This window comes from Pseudorca crassidens, chromosome 1 (genome assembly GCF_039906515.1).
Source record: "Pseudorca crassidens isolate mPseCra1 chromosome 1, mPseCra1.hap1, whole genome shotgun sequence".
Classification (NCBI taxonomy): Eukaryota; Metazoa; Chordata; class Mammalia; order Artiodactyla; family Delphinidae; genus Pseudorca; species Pseudorca crassidens.
In genome coordinates this window covers 82,867,737-82,880,212 of record NC_090296.1, presented here as the reverse complement: position 1 = coordinate 82,880,212, position 12,476 = coordinate 82,867,737, and the positions used below count along the sequence as shown (strand labels likewise).

The 12,476-nt window shown below is 40.2% G+C and overlaps 1 protein-coding gene and 1 long non-coding RNA gene across 8 annotated transcripts in view; one reads left to right on the top strand and one right to left on the bottom strand.

Moving 5' to 3' along the window:
• RASGRP1 (RAS guanyl releasing protein 1) overlaps positions 1-12,476 on the top strand; it is a 309,379-nt gene that overhangs the window by 18,173 nt on the left and 278,730 nt on the right. For all 7 annotated transcript variants that reach the window (XM_067742527.1, XM_067742489.1, XM_067742506.1 and 4 more), the window contains exon 2: positions 9,871-9,973. The gene's annotated coding sequence lies outside the window, so the exon portion shown is untranslated. The remainder of the gene's footprint in view (positions 1-9,870; positions 9,974-12,476) is intronic.
• On the bottom strand, positions 791-11,029 carry LOC137227183 (uncharacterized). The gene is made up of 2 exons (XR_010944735.1): positions 10,564-11,029; positions 791-6,387 (listed from the first exon to the last, which is right to left on the bottom strand). It is a non-coding gene; the product is annotated as an uncharacterized lncRNA (long non-coding RNA).

Below are 12,476 nucleotides of genomic sequence, written 5' to 3'. Positions count from 1 at the left end.
GGACAGGAAAGGAGCCAGGAAGCTAAGTGCCCTGACATTTTCTTTCCTCACACCTACCAATCTCCTGCTGATGCCTCCCACTGGACAAACCCAATCAGAAGCCAGAAGTATGACTTCTGAATCAGTAGTATGTTTACTGCCTGGCTTAGGGAGCCAAAAAAATCTCTACAGCAAAAGCCAACAAGTCAGCTCCCCTGGACTGACGTATTCATCGATTCGGATATGAGTAAGGTATGGTGGAACGAGAGCATCTAGCCTTGCAGCAGCTGAGTATATGTCTATGTGTGCACCTTTCCACTATTAAACTGACTTCTGGGGGCTTGAATGTGCATGGGCTTAGGAGGGCATCTGACTTTCAGCTCTGACATTTTCAACCTGCATGACAATGGGCAAGTTAGTTACCTTGAATATCAGGTGCTCCATCTATATAATTTGGAATAATAACCACCCCAAGAAAAATGTTTCAAAGAGTAAGTGAAATAATACAAAGTTCTTAATAGAGCTTTTCACACATGGAAAATACTCTTTATTTTATTTTATTTTGGGGGGAATTAATTTTTTTAATGTCTTTATTGGAGTATAATTGCTTTACAATGGTATGTTAGTTTCTGCTTTATAACAAAGTGAATCAGCTATACATATACATATATCCCCATATCTCCTCCCTCTTGCATCTCCCTCCCAGCCTCCCTATGCCACCCCTCTAGGTGGATACAAAGCACCGAGCTGATCTCCCTGTGCTATGTGGCTGCTTCCCACTCACTAGCTCTTTTACATTTGGTAGTGTATATATGTCCATGCCACTCTCTCACTTCGTCCCAGCTTACTCTTAACCCTCCTGTGTCTTCAAGTCCTTTCTCTATGTCTGCATCTTTATTCCTGTCCTGCCCCAAGGTTTTTCAGAAACATTTTTTTTTTTTAGATTCCATATATATGTGTTAGCATACAGTATTTGTTTTTCCTCTTTCTGACTGACTTTACTCCGTATGACAGACTCTAGGTCCATCCACCTCACTACAAATAACTCAATTTCGTTTCTTTTTATGGCTGAGTAATATTCCTTTGTATATATGGGCCACATCTTCTTTATTCATTCACTGTCAATGGACACTTAGGTTGCTTCCAGTCTGGGCTATTGTAAGTAGAACTCCAGTGAACGTTGTGGTACATGACCCTTTTTGAATTATGGTTTTATCAGGGTATATGCCCAGTAGTGGGATTGCTGGGTCGTATGGTAGTTCTATTTTTAGTTTTTTAAGGAACCTCCATACTGTTATCCATAGTGGCTGTATCAATTTACATTCCCACCAGTAGTGCAAGAAGGTTCCCATTTCTCCACACCCTCTCCAGCATATATTGTTTGTAGATTTTCGATGATGGCCATTCTGACTGGTGTGAGGTGATACCTCACTGTACTTTTCATTTGCACTTCTCTAATGATTAGTGATGTTGAGCATCCTTTCGTTTGTTTGTTGGCAACCTGTATATCTTCTTCAGAGAAAGGTCTATTTAGGTCTTCTGCCCATTTTTGGATTGGATTGTTTGTGTTTTTTTTGATATTGAGCTGCATGGGCTGCCTGTAAATTTTGGAGATTAATCCTTTGTCAGTTGCTTCATTTGCAAATATATTCTCCCATTCTGAGGGTTGTCTTTTCGTCTTGTTTATGGTTTCCTTTGCTGTGCAAAAGCTTTTAAGTTTCATTAGGTCCCATTTGTTTATTTTTGTTTTTATTTCTATTTCTCCAGGAAGTGGGTCAAAAAGGATCTTGCTGTGATCTATGTCATAGAGTGTTCTGCCTATGTTTTCCTCTAAGAGTTTTATAGTATCTGGGCTTACAATTAGGTCTTTAATCCATTTTGCGTTTATTTTTGTGTGTGGTGTTAGGAAGTGTTCTAATTTCATTCTTTTACATGTAGCTGTCCAGTTTTCCCAGCACCACTTATTGAAGAGGCTGTCTTATCTCCACTGTATATTCTTGCCTCCTTTATGAAAAATAAGGTGACCATATGTGTGTGGGTTTATCTCTGGGATTTCTATCCTGTTCCATTGATCGATATTTCTGTTTCTGTGACCAGTACCATACTGTCTTCATGACTGTAGCTTTGTAGTATAGTCTGAAGTCAGGGAGCCTGATTCCTCCAGCTCCATTATTCTTTCCCAAGATTACTTTGGCTATTTGGGGTCTTTTGTGTTTCCATACAAATTGTGAAATTTTTTGTTCTAGTTCTGTGAAAAATGCCATTGGTAGTTTGATAGGGATTGCACTGAATCTGTAGATTTCTTTGGGTAGTAGAGTCATTTTCACAATGCTGATTCTTCCAATCCAAGAACATGGTATATCTCTCCATCTGTTTGTATCATCTTTAATTTCTTTCATCAGTGTCTTACACATTTCTGCACACAGGTCTTTTGTCTCCTTAGGTAGGTTTATTCCTAGGTATTTTATTCTTTTTGTTACCATGGTAAATGGGAGTGTTTCCTTAATTTCTCTTTCAGATTTTTCATTACTGTATAGGAATGCCAGAGATTTCTGTGCATTAATGTTGTATCCTGCAACTTTACCAAATTCATTGATTAGCTCTAGTAGTTTTCTGGGAGCATCTTTAGGATTCTCTATGTATTGTATCATGTCATCTGCAGACAGTGACAGCTTTAACTCTTCTTTTCCAATTTGGATTCCTTTTATTTCTTTTTCTTCTCTGATTGCTGTGGCTAAAACTTCCAACACTATGTTGAATAATAGTGGTAAGAGTGGACAACCTTGTCTTGTTCCTGATCTTAGAGGAAATGGTTTTAGTTTTTCACCATTGAGAATGATGTTGGCTGTGAGTTTGTCATATATGGACTTTATTATGTTGAGGAAATTTCCCTCTATGCAAACTTTCTGACAGGTTTTTATCATAAATGGGTGTTGAATTCTCTCGAAAGATTTTTCTGCATCTATTGAGATGTTCATATGGTTTTTCTCCTTCAGTTTGTTAATATGGTTTATCACATTGATTGATTTGTGTGTATTGCAGAATCCTTGCATTCCTGGGGTAAACCCCACTTGATCATGGTGTATGATACTTTTTATGTGCTGTTAGATTCTCTTTGCCAGTATTTTGTTGAGGATTTTTGCATCTATGTTCATCACTGATATTGGCCTGTAGTTTTCTTTCTTTGTGACATCTTTGTCTGGTTTGGGTATCATGGTGATGGTGGCCTCGTAGAATGAGTTGGGACGTGTTCCTCCCTCCACTGTATTTTGGAAGAGTTTGAGAAGGATAGGTGTTAGCTCTTCTCTAAAAGTTTTATAGAATTCGCCTGTGAAGTCATCTGGTCCTGGGCTTTTGTTTGTTGGAAGATTTTTAATCATAGTCTCAATTTCAGTGCTTGTGATTTCTCTGTTTATAGTTTCTATTTCTTCCTGGTTCAGTCTCAGAAGATTGTGCTTTTCTAAGAATTTGTCCATTTCTTCAAGGTTGTCCATTTTTTTCACATATAGTTCCTTGTAGTAATCTCTCATGATCCTTTGGATTTCTGTAGTGTCAGTTGTTATATCTCCTTTTTCATTTCTAATTCTATTGATGTGAGTCTTCTCCCTTTTGTCCTTGATGAGTTTGGCTACTGGTTTATCAATTTTGTTTATCTTCTCAAAGAACCAGCTTTTAGTTTTATTGATGTTTGCTATTGTTTCCTTCATTTCTTTTTCATTTGTTCCTGATCTGATCTTTATGATTTCTTTCCTTCTGCTAACTTTGGAGTTTTTTTGTTCTTCTTTCTCTACTTGATTTAGGTGTAAGTTTAAGTTGTTTATTTGAGATGTTTCTTGTTTCTTGAGGTAGGATTGTATTGCTATGAACTTCCCTCTTAGAACTGCTTTTGCTGCATCCCATAGGTTTTGGGTTGTAGTGTTTTCATTGTCATTTGTTTCTAGGTATTTTTTGATTTCCTCTTTGATTTCTTCAGTGATCTCTTGATTATTTAGTAGGGTATTGTTTAGCCTCCACGTGTTTGTATTTTTTATGGATTCTTTTCTGTAATTGATTTCTAGTCTCATAGTGTTGTGGTCAGAAAAGATACTTGGTATGATTTCAATTTTCTTAAATTTACCAAGGATTGATTTGTGACCCAAGATATGATCTATCCTGGAGAATGTTTCATGAGCACTTGAGAAGAAGGTGTATTCTTTTGTTTTTGGATGGAGTGTCCTATAAATATCAATTAAGTCCACCTTGTTTAATGTATCATTTAAAACTTGTGTTTCCTTATTTATTTTCATTTGGGATGATCTGTCCATTGGTGAAAGTGGGGTGTTAAAGTCCCCTACTATGATTGTGTTACTGTCTATTTCCCCTTTCATGGCTGTTAGCATTTGCCTTCTGTATTGAGGTGCTCCTATGCGGGTGCATTAATATTTTCAATTGTTATATCTTCTTCTTGGATTGATCTCTTGATCATTATATAGTGTCCTTCTTTGTCTCTTGTAATAGTCTTTTTTTTTTTTTTTTTTGGTGGTACGTGGGCCTCTCACTGCCGTGGCCTCTCCCACTGCGGAGCACAGACTCCGGATGCGCAGGCCCAGCGGCCACGGCTCACGGGCCCAGCCGCTCCGCGGCATGGGGGATCCTCCCGGACCGGGGCACGAACCCGTGTCCCCTGCATCGGCAGGCGGACTCTCAACCACTGCACCACCAGGGAAGCCCTAGTCTTTATTTTAAAGTCTGTTTTGTCTGATATGAGAACTGCTACTCCAGCTTTCTTTTGATTTCTGTATGCATGGAATATCTTTTTCCATCTACTCACTTTCAGTCTGTATGTGTGCCTAGGTCTGAAGTGGGTCTTGTAAACAGCATATATATGGGTCTTGTTTTTGTATCCATTCAGTCAGTCTGTGTCTTTTGGTTGGAGCATTTAATCCATTTACATTTAAGGTAGGTTTTGATATGTATGTTCCTATTACCATTTTCTTAATTGTTTTGGGTTTGTTATTGTAGGTCTTTTCCTTCTCTTGTGTTTCCAGCCTAGAGAAGTTCCTTTAGCATGTGTTGTAAAGCTGGTTTGGTGGTGCTGAATTCTCTTAGCTTTTGCCTGTCTGTAAAGTTTTTAATTTCTCTATCAAATCTGAATGAGATCCTTGCTGGGTAGATTAACCTTGGTTGTAGGTTTTCCCCTTTCATCACTTTAAATATGTCCTGCCACTCCCTTCTGGCTTGGAGAGTTTCTGCTGAAAGATCAGCTGTTAACCTTATGGTGATTCCCTTGTATGTTATTTGTTGTTTTTCCCTTGCTGCTTTTAATATTTTTTCTTTGTATTTAGTTTTTGATAGTTTGATTTATATCTGTGTTGGCGTGTTTCTCCTTGGATTTATCCTGTATGGGACTCTCTGTGCTTACTGGACTTGATTGACTATTTCCTTTCCCATATTAGGGAAGTTTTCAACTATAATCTCTTCAAATATTTTCTCAGTCCCTTTCTTTTTCTCTCCTTCTTATGGGACCCCTATAATTCGAAAGTTGGTGCATTTATTGTTGTCCCAGAGGTTGAGACTGTCCTCAATTCTTTTCATTCTTTTTTCTTTATTCTGCTCTGCGGTAGTTATTTCCACTATTTTATATTCCAGGTCACTTATCTGTTCCTCTGCCTCAATTATTCTTCTATTGATTCCTTCTAGAGAACTTTTAATTTCATTTATTGTGTTGTTCATCACTGTTTGTTTGCTCTTTAATTCTTCTAGGTCCTTGTTAAACGTTTCTTGTATTTTCTCCATTCTATTTCCAAGATTTTGGATCATCTTTACTGTCATTACTGTGAATTCTTTTTCAGGTAGACTGCCTATTTCCTCTTCATTTGTTTGGTCTGGTGGGTTTTTACCTTGCTCCTTCATCTGCTGTGTGTTTCTCTACTTCTCATTTTGCTTAACTGTGTTTGTGGTCTCGTTTTTGCAGGCTGCAGGTTCGTAGTTCGGGTTGTTTTTGGTTTCTGTCCCCAGTGGCTAAGGTTGGTTCATTGGGTTGTGTAGGCTTCCTGGTGGAGGTTGCTGGTGCCTGTGTTCTGGTGGATGAGGCTGGGTTTTGTCTTTCTGGTGACCAGGACTGCATCCAGTGGTGTGTTTTGGGGTGTCTGTGAGCTTATTATGATTTTAGGCAGCCTCTTTGCTAATGGATGGGGTTGTGTTCCTGTCTTGCTAGTTGTTTAGCATAGGGTGTCCAGCACTGTAGCTTGCTGGTCGTTGAGTGGAGCTGGGTCTTAGTGTTGAGATGGATATCTCTGGGAGAGCTTTTGCTGTTTGATGTTACATGGAGCCAGGAGACCTCTGGTGGACCAATATCTTTAACTCGGCTCTCCCACCTTAGAGGCTCAGGCCTGACACCCGGCCAGAGCACCAAGCCCCTGTCAGCCACTCAGCTCAGAAGAAAAGGGAGAAAAAAAGAAATAAAGAAAAAAATAAAATACAATAAAGTTATTAAAATAAAACATTTTTTACATCATTAAAAATAAAAAAATTAAAAGTTATTTTAAAAAAAAGAAAGAAGAGAGCAACCAAACCAAAAAACAAATCCACCAGTGATAACCAGCGCTAAAAACTATACTAAAAAAAAATAAAGGGCAGAACCCTAGGACAAATGGTAAAAGCAAAAGCTATACAGACAAAATCACACAAAGAAGCATACACATACACACAAAAAGAGAAGATGGAAAAATACATATATATCTATATATAAAAAAAAGGAAGAGAGCAACCAAATCAATAAATAAATCTACCAATGATAATAAACTCTAAATACTAAACTAAGATAAACATAAAACCAAAAACAAATTAGATGCAGAAAGCAAACCCCAAGTCTACAGTTGCTCCCAAAGTCCACCGCCTCAATATTGGGATGATTCGTTGTCTCTTCAGATATTCCACAGATGCAGGGTACATCAAGTTGATTTGGGGGATTGAATCCGCTGCTCCCGAGGCTGATGGGAGAGATTTCCTTTTCTCTTTGTTTGCACAGCTCCTGGGATTCAGCTTTGGATTTGCCCCAGCCTTGCATGTAGGTCGCCTGAGGGCATCTGTTGTTCGCTCAGACAGGGCAGGGTTAAAGGAGCAGCTGATTAGGGGGTTCTGGCTCACTCAGGCCGGGGGGAGGGAGGGGTACAGAGTGCGGGGTGAGCCTGCGGTGGCAGAGCCCAGCATGACGTTGCACCAGCCTGAGGTGTACCGTGTGATCTCCTGGGGAAGTTGTCCCTGGATCATGGGACCCTGGGGGTGGTGGGCTGCACAGGCTCCCAGGAGGGGAGGTGTGGATAGTGACCTGTGCCTGCACACAGGATTCTTGGTGGCAGCAGCAGCAGCCTTAGCATTTCATGCCCATCTCTGGTGTCCAGCTTTCTATCAGTTTGCAGAGTAGAGAGCTACATATGTTGTCATGAGCAACTGAACAGGATATTGATAATCTTTAAGGAAAATATTCGTTGGGCTCAGTTAAGGAGACTGGCTCTTTGGGACACGTTCTTCGTAGTTGGACAGGAGGCCTGATTTGAAAGCTTTCCTTATCTCAGCAGGCAATTCATTTCTGTGTGTTGTATATAAGATCTCAAGATTTTATCTTGAGATAAAGATCTGCCAAAGAGGAAGATAAAAGCTGAGGCGTGCCTGGAGGTAGAAGATAGGGGGAATATTTGGAGCAGAACTAGAGGGGTGAGTGAAGTCATCCCCCAAGGCTAGCAGCCGGAAGTCAAGGAGCTAGAAACCAGGGTCCTGAAGTGGGGTACTGGCCCCCATCAGAGAGCCACATTTGTGTCTGTGTTTGGGGGCACAAATGTAGTGAATGGAAGCACCTTCCTCTCTAGAGGCTCCCATCATCTACTATATATATTTCTCTAAAAGCACACGTCAGGACTAGAAAGCAACTGGAGGTTGGGCCTAAGAGGCCTCTGGGAAGCTGGAGCAGTTGGCTCCCAAATGCCAGTTTGTGTTAGCCTTTTCCCAGGTTTCAAAATGTGAAAGCAACAAAATCCAAATGTTTTCAAACCATTGACTTAGTGCCCCAGATTTGGTCACAAACACTGGCCATGTTTGCATAGACAAATAAAGGCAAAGATAAGTGGAAGCAACTGGCCTGAATTGGGGTATAATTGATCCCAATTTGTTCTCACTATTTATTCATATTTAGCAAATGAATGCATACATTGACTGGGTTGAGACAACCTCAAAGAATATAGTCCATACACTTTTACCTGTTAAATATCAAGAATGTTGTTCATGCTCAATAAATGAGAAGGGAGGCAAAAAAACAAAACCAAAAAAAAGGTCATTTGGTATGAGTTTGGGCAAGTATATTCCCTTTGCAAGTGATTTCTTCATCGTCACAAGGAATGGCAAACACCCCACTCATGGGACTTCCCTGGTGGCGCAGTGGTTAAGAGAGAGTAGTTGTGGCTCACATAGAGAGCCTGTGAGCCACAACTACTGAGCCCATGCACCACAACTACTGAAGCCCAAGTGCCTAGAGCCCGTGCTCCGCAACAAGAGAAGTTACCTCAATGAGAAGCTCGCTCACTGCAACGAAGAGTAGCCCCCGCTTGCGGCAACTAGAGAAAGCCCATGTGCACAGCAACGAAGAGCCAACACAGCCAAAAAATAAATAAATAAATTTATTTAAAAAAAAAAAGAACCCACGACACCCTTGCCATTAAAAACAAAAACAAAATAACACTCCACTCACATGACACTGTACCACCACCTTACAAATGGCAGTTATCATTAGGAGTTGCACAAAATTTTAATCTGTCAAGATATAGCCCCAATGTCCTTCTCCACCCAGTGCTCCAGGCAGCCTGTTAGTCAGAGCTGGCAACATACATTACACCTGTTTGCCGTATTTGGACCCAGCGACCTCTAAGATCCCTCCTAGATCTACCCTACTCTTATTCTTTAAGAAAAACCCATCAAAAAGAGGAAAAATTATATCCTCGAAATAAAGTGTCTATATCAATATGTTTAATCAAAGATCATGATTAACAGAGAAAGGGAACTAATTTTACCTTTCCTGTGGTCTTACTGTCCCTGGTCTAACTGCCTTCTCAGCTATCTTGGACCATGGAAGTTCTCTCTTCTCTTCTGCCATGCATTACCAAGTGAATTCTACATAGAGTGCATCCTCTCCCTCCATTCTTTTTCCCAGGTGACCTATGACCTCCCCAAATCTGCTCAACCAACCAAAGAGGTTCATAAGCTTTGGGTTTTGAGGCTGGGAAGTGATAGACCCACAGAAGGTGTGATGTAGACTTCAGTAGCAACAGCATCCCAAGGAGAACGGGGTGGGTGGGAGTCACCATATCAAAAATATCACTGATGATAGGAATACCCAAGGCTTCTTGTAGGCCACAGAGCAACAAGCTACATTTCTCTACATGTGTTCCTTGAACCTGGGATATTAACTGGTTGCTCAAACAAGTATGATTACTTCCTTAGCAAACTGTGTTGAAGAACATTAAGCAGGTTTCTTTACTAAGTGCTTGTACACTTTTAACACTAATATGTATCATGAATCACTAAGAGGAGGGTTAGATTGTGCCTCATTTCTCAAATTTATTGATCTCCATTACCTTTTTGTCAAGGCCTATCTTGTGAGACTAGTGTTCCACAGGACACACACTGGGAAACAAAGCCCTAGCATTCTGAAGACAGATTCCTCATTTTATATGGATAAAAAATTTAAAAGTTAGTCTTCCCCAGAAAGTTTATAGGCAGAGCTGGGACAAGCATCCAGGAAGTTCAGAGGTAGGCTTTGATCTTCTCTTAATGCCATAGGCCATGAAGACAGTTCCTAAAGACTAGGCAAGAGGTTAGTTCCAGCCATATGTGAAAAAAGAGCTTCCTTTTCTTCTGTAGGTCTTGCTCTATGATGTTTAGCAGTGAATACGAATGTTACCAATGGACACTAGAGCTGAAAATCACCTTGGAGGACACCTGCTCTGACTCTCTCATTTCACAGGTAAGGAAACTGTGGCTCAAAAAGAACATACAAGACTTACCCAAAATCACATAATAGAGCTCAGATTAGACCCAAGTCTGATGACACTTGGTTTCCAGTATGTAATCCAACAAACTGTAACCACTAACTCCTGAACTATCCAAGAGAGAAAAGATGGTTTATTGAATTCAAGGTAAGCCATTTGCTGGTGAAAACTACACAGATTACGTATAAGTTTCGTATACATGTGTGTTTGTGTGTGTGTGTATGTAGGTAGATAGATAGAAATAGATCACTGTTTTAACTCCCGAAGGGGGGCTATCTAAGGATAGGAGTTAGGGAAATAATAGAGAGTGTATGTTATAAACAGTTAAAATGTACCCCAAAAAGTCTTCTATAGAAGTGAAAGAAAAACAACTCAGTCAAGATATTCAAAAGAAAATCTGACTTTTCACTATCACCAATCAGTGGTTCTCCATCCCGGTTGCATGTACAAATCCCCTAGAGGTCTTTTCAGAAACAACCATGTTTGGGGTGCGGCACGGACACTGGCAGCTTTTAACAACCTCACAGGTGATTTCACTGTGTAGCTAGAGGTGAGACATACTCACTGAACGTAAGGAATCCAAGGCAGATTCTCTTCACTCCTACATCATCCAGCCTCTGAGTCTGTGGGTGGAAAGTCCAGCCGAGAGGTTTTCCAGATGTTCTTTCATGGCTGAGGCTTGCTCACAGCCTCACCCTGAGCACGGAGCCAGAGCCAATAATTCCCGTCTTCCTTCTGGGCTTCTAGCTGCCCTGGGCTGCCTTATTGGCTTCTGTATCCCTCCTACCATTTGCTGTCAATCCAAAAACCTGGGGAAGCTAAAGTGAAATCCTTGAATTTGTTTATGTGGCAAGAAGCTTGGTGTCTATGCTGAAAAAATGTCCTTGGCCTTTGACAAAGCCGCCTTGGAGATGTCTCTGTCTGTTTTAAATAGGCCATAGACTAGCTGGGAAACCAGTGCTCTCCACCAGGAGCCAATCTGCTGAATCAGCCCATAGGAGCAGAGAGAGACTGGTGATTCAAATGCAAGGGTGTTTCTGACTTTTTTTTTTTTGTATCATTTAGCTTCAAAGGAATGCAGAACTTTTAAGGGAGGCTTTTGGACTTGACTGTGGAGAATAGGTCAAACTGGAAATTGATTTGTGAGACATATTTTCAATTTTCGGGAATACTTGAAATACAATGATGAAGCCCAGTGTATGGAAAGGACATTTATGACGTTCATTTTAAAGAAAAGGTCTCGTTATTGGAAGACTAGTGTATTACCCACCTTTAAAAGTCTTGGAGGAGAGTTTGGGACTAGATCTTTGAGACCTCAGAGAGACATCTAGAAGGCAAAGAAAACAAATTCATGGGCTCATTTTTACATGTAAAGAGAAGAGAAAAGTAAAATAATCTTTCTAAATGTAACACAAATGCAAATTTAGGAGTTTCATCTATGCTGTGATGAAAAGAAGCAGAGTGGCTGTAGAGAAAATTCAATATTAATTAAGAATAGTAAGGATGTGAGGAGACAACACTGCTATGGGAACAGAAGAAAAATGTAAAATTATGTCTTACCATGGGTTCTGCCCACAGTGGAATATTTGCTATGTTTAGGGAGCTGTAAAAACACAATCTTCCTGCCCTCAAGAAATCTGGGCTGAAGAGGCCAGAGAAAGGTACAATGTTAATAGCAAAAGGATATATAAATACCAATGGCAATTTGAAATACAAAACATATTTCACAATATAAGTGAAAAGTAGGCTCAGGGAGTAAAGGTGACAGGACTCCAGACATGGAAGAAGGTTCTTTTGGTGAGAGTAAGCAGGGAAGCATCCACAGAAGTGGGGACCAGGGAGCCAGCTTCTGAAGGAGGGTATAAGATTCAGGAGGTAGGGAGAGCCCTGGGAGGGGCGGGTGGCAAAGAGGGCACAGTGGCACCAGTCTGCAGTGTCTTCCTCTCTCTCACCTACACAGCTCTAGGGAGCACGAAGAACATGCAGAGAATCTCTGCTTTGGCATATATTCCTGCTCTGAGGAGCATCAGTAATGTTCTTTGTTTTTTTAATTATTGAAGTATAGTTGATTTACAATATTGTGTTAGTTTCAGGTATACAGCAAAGTGATATATATGTAAATCAGATTCTTTTCCCTTATAGGTTATCACAAAACATTGAGTAGAGTTCCCTGTGCTATACAGTAGGTCCTTGTTGTTTATCTATTTTATATATAGTAGTGTATATATGTTAATCCCAAACTCCTAAACTCCTAATTTGTCCCTCCCTGCCCCCCCCTTTTCACTTTGGTAACCATAAGTTTGTTTCCTATGTCTGTGGGTCTGTTTTGTATATTAGTTCATTTGTATCTATTTTTTTTCTTTAGATTCCACATATAAGCGATATCACATGATATTTGTTTTTCTCTATCTGGCTTACTTGACTTAGTATGATAATCTCTAGGTCCATCCATGTTGCTGCAAATGGTATTATTTCATT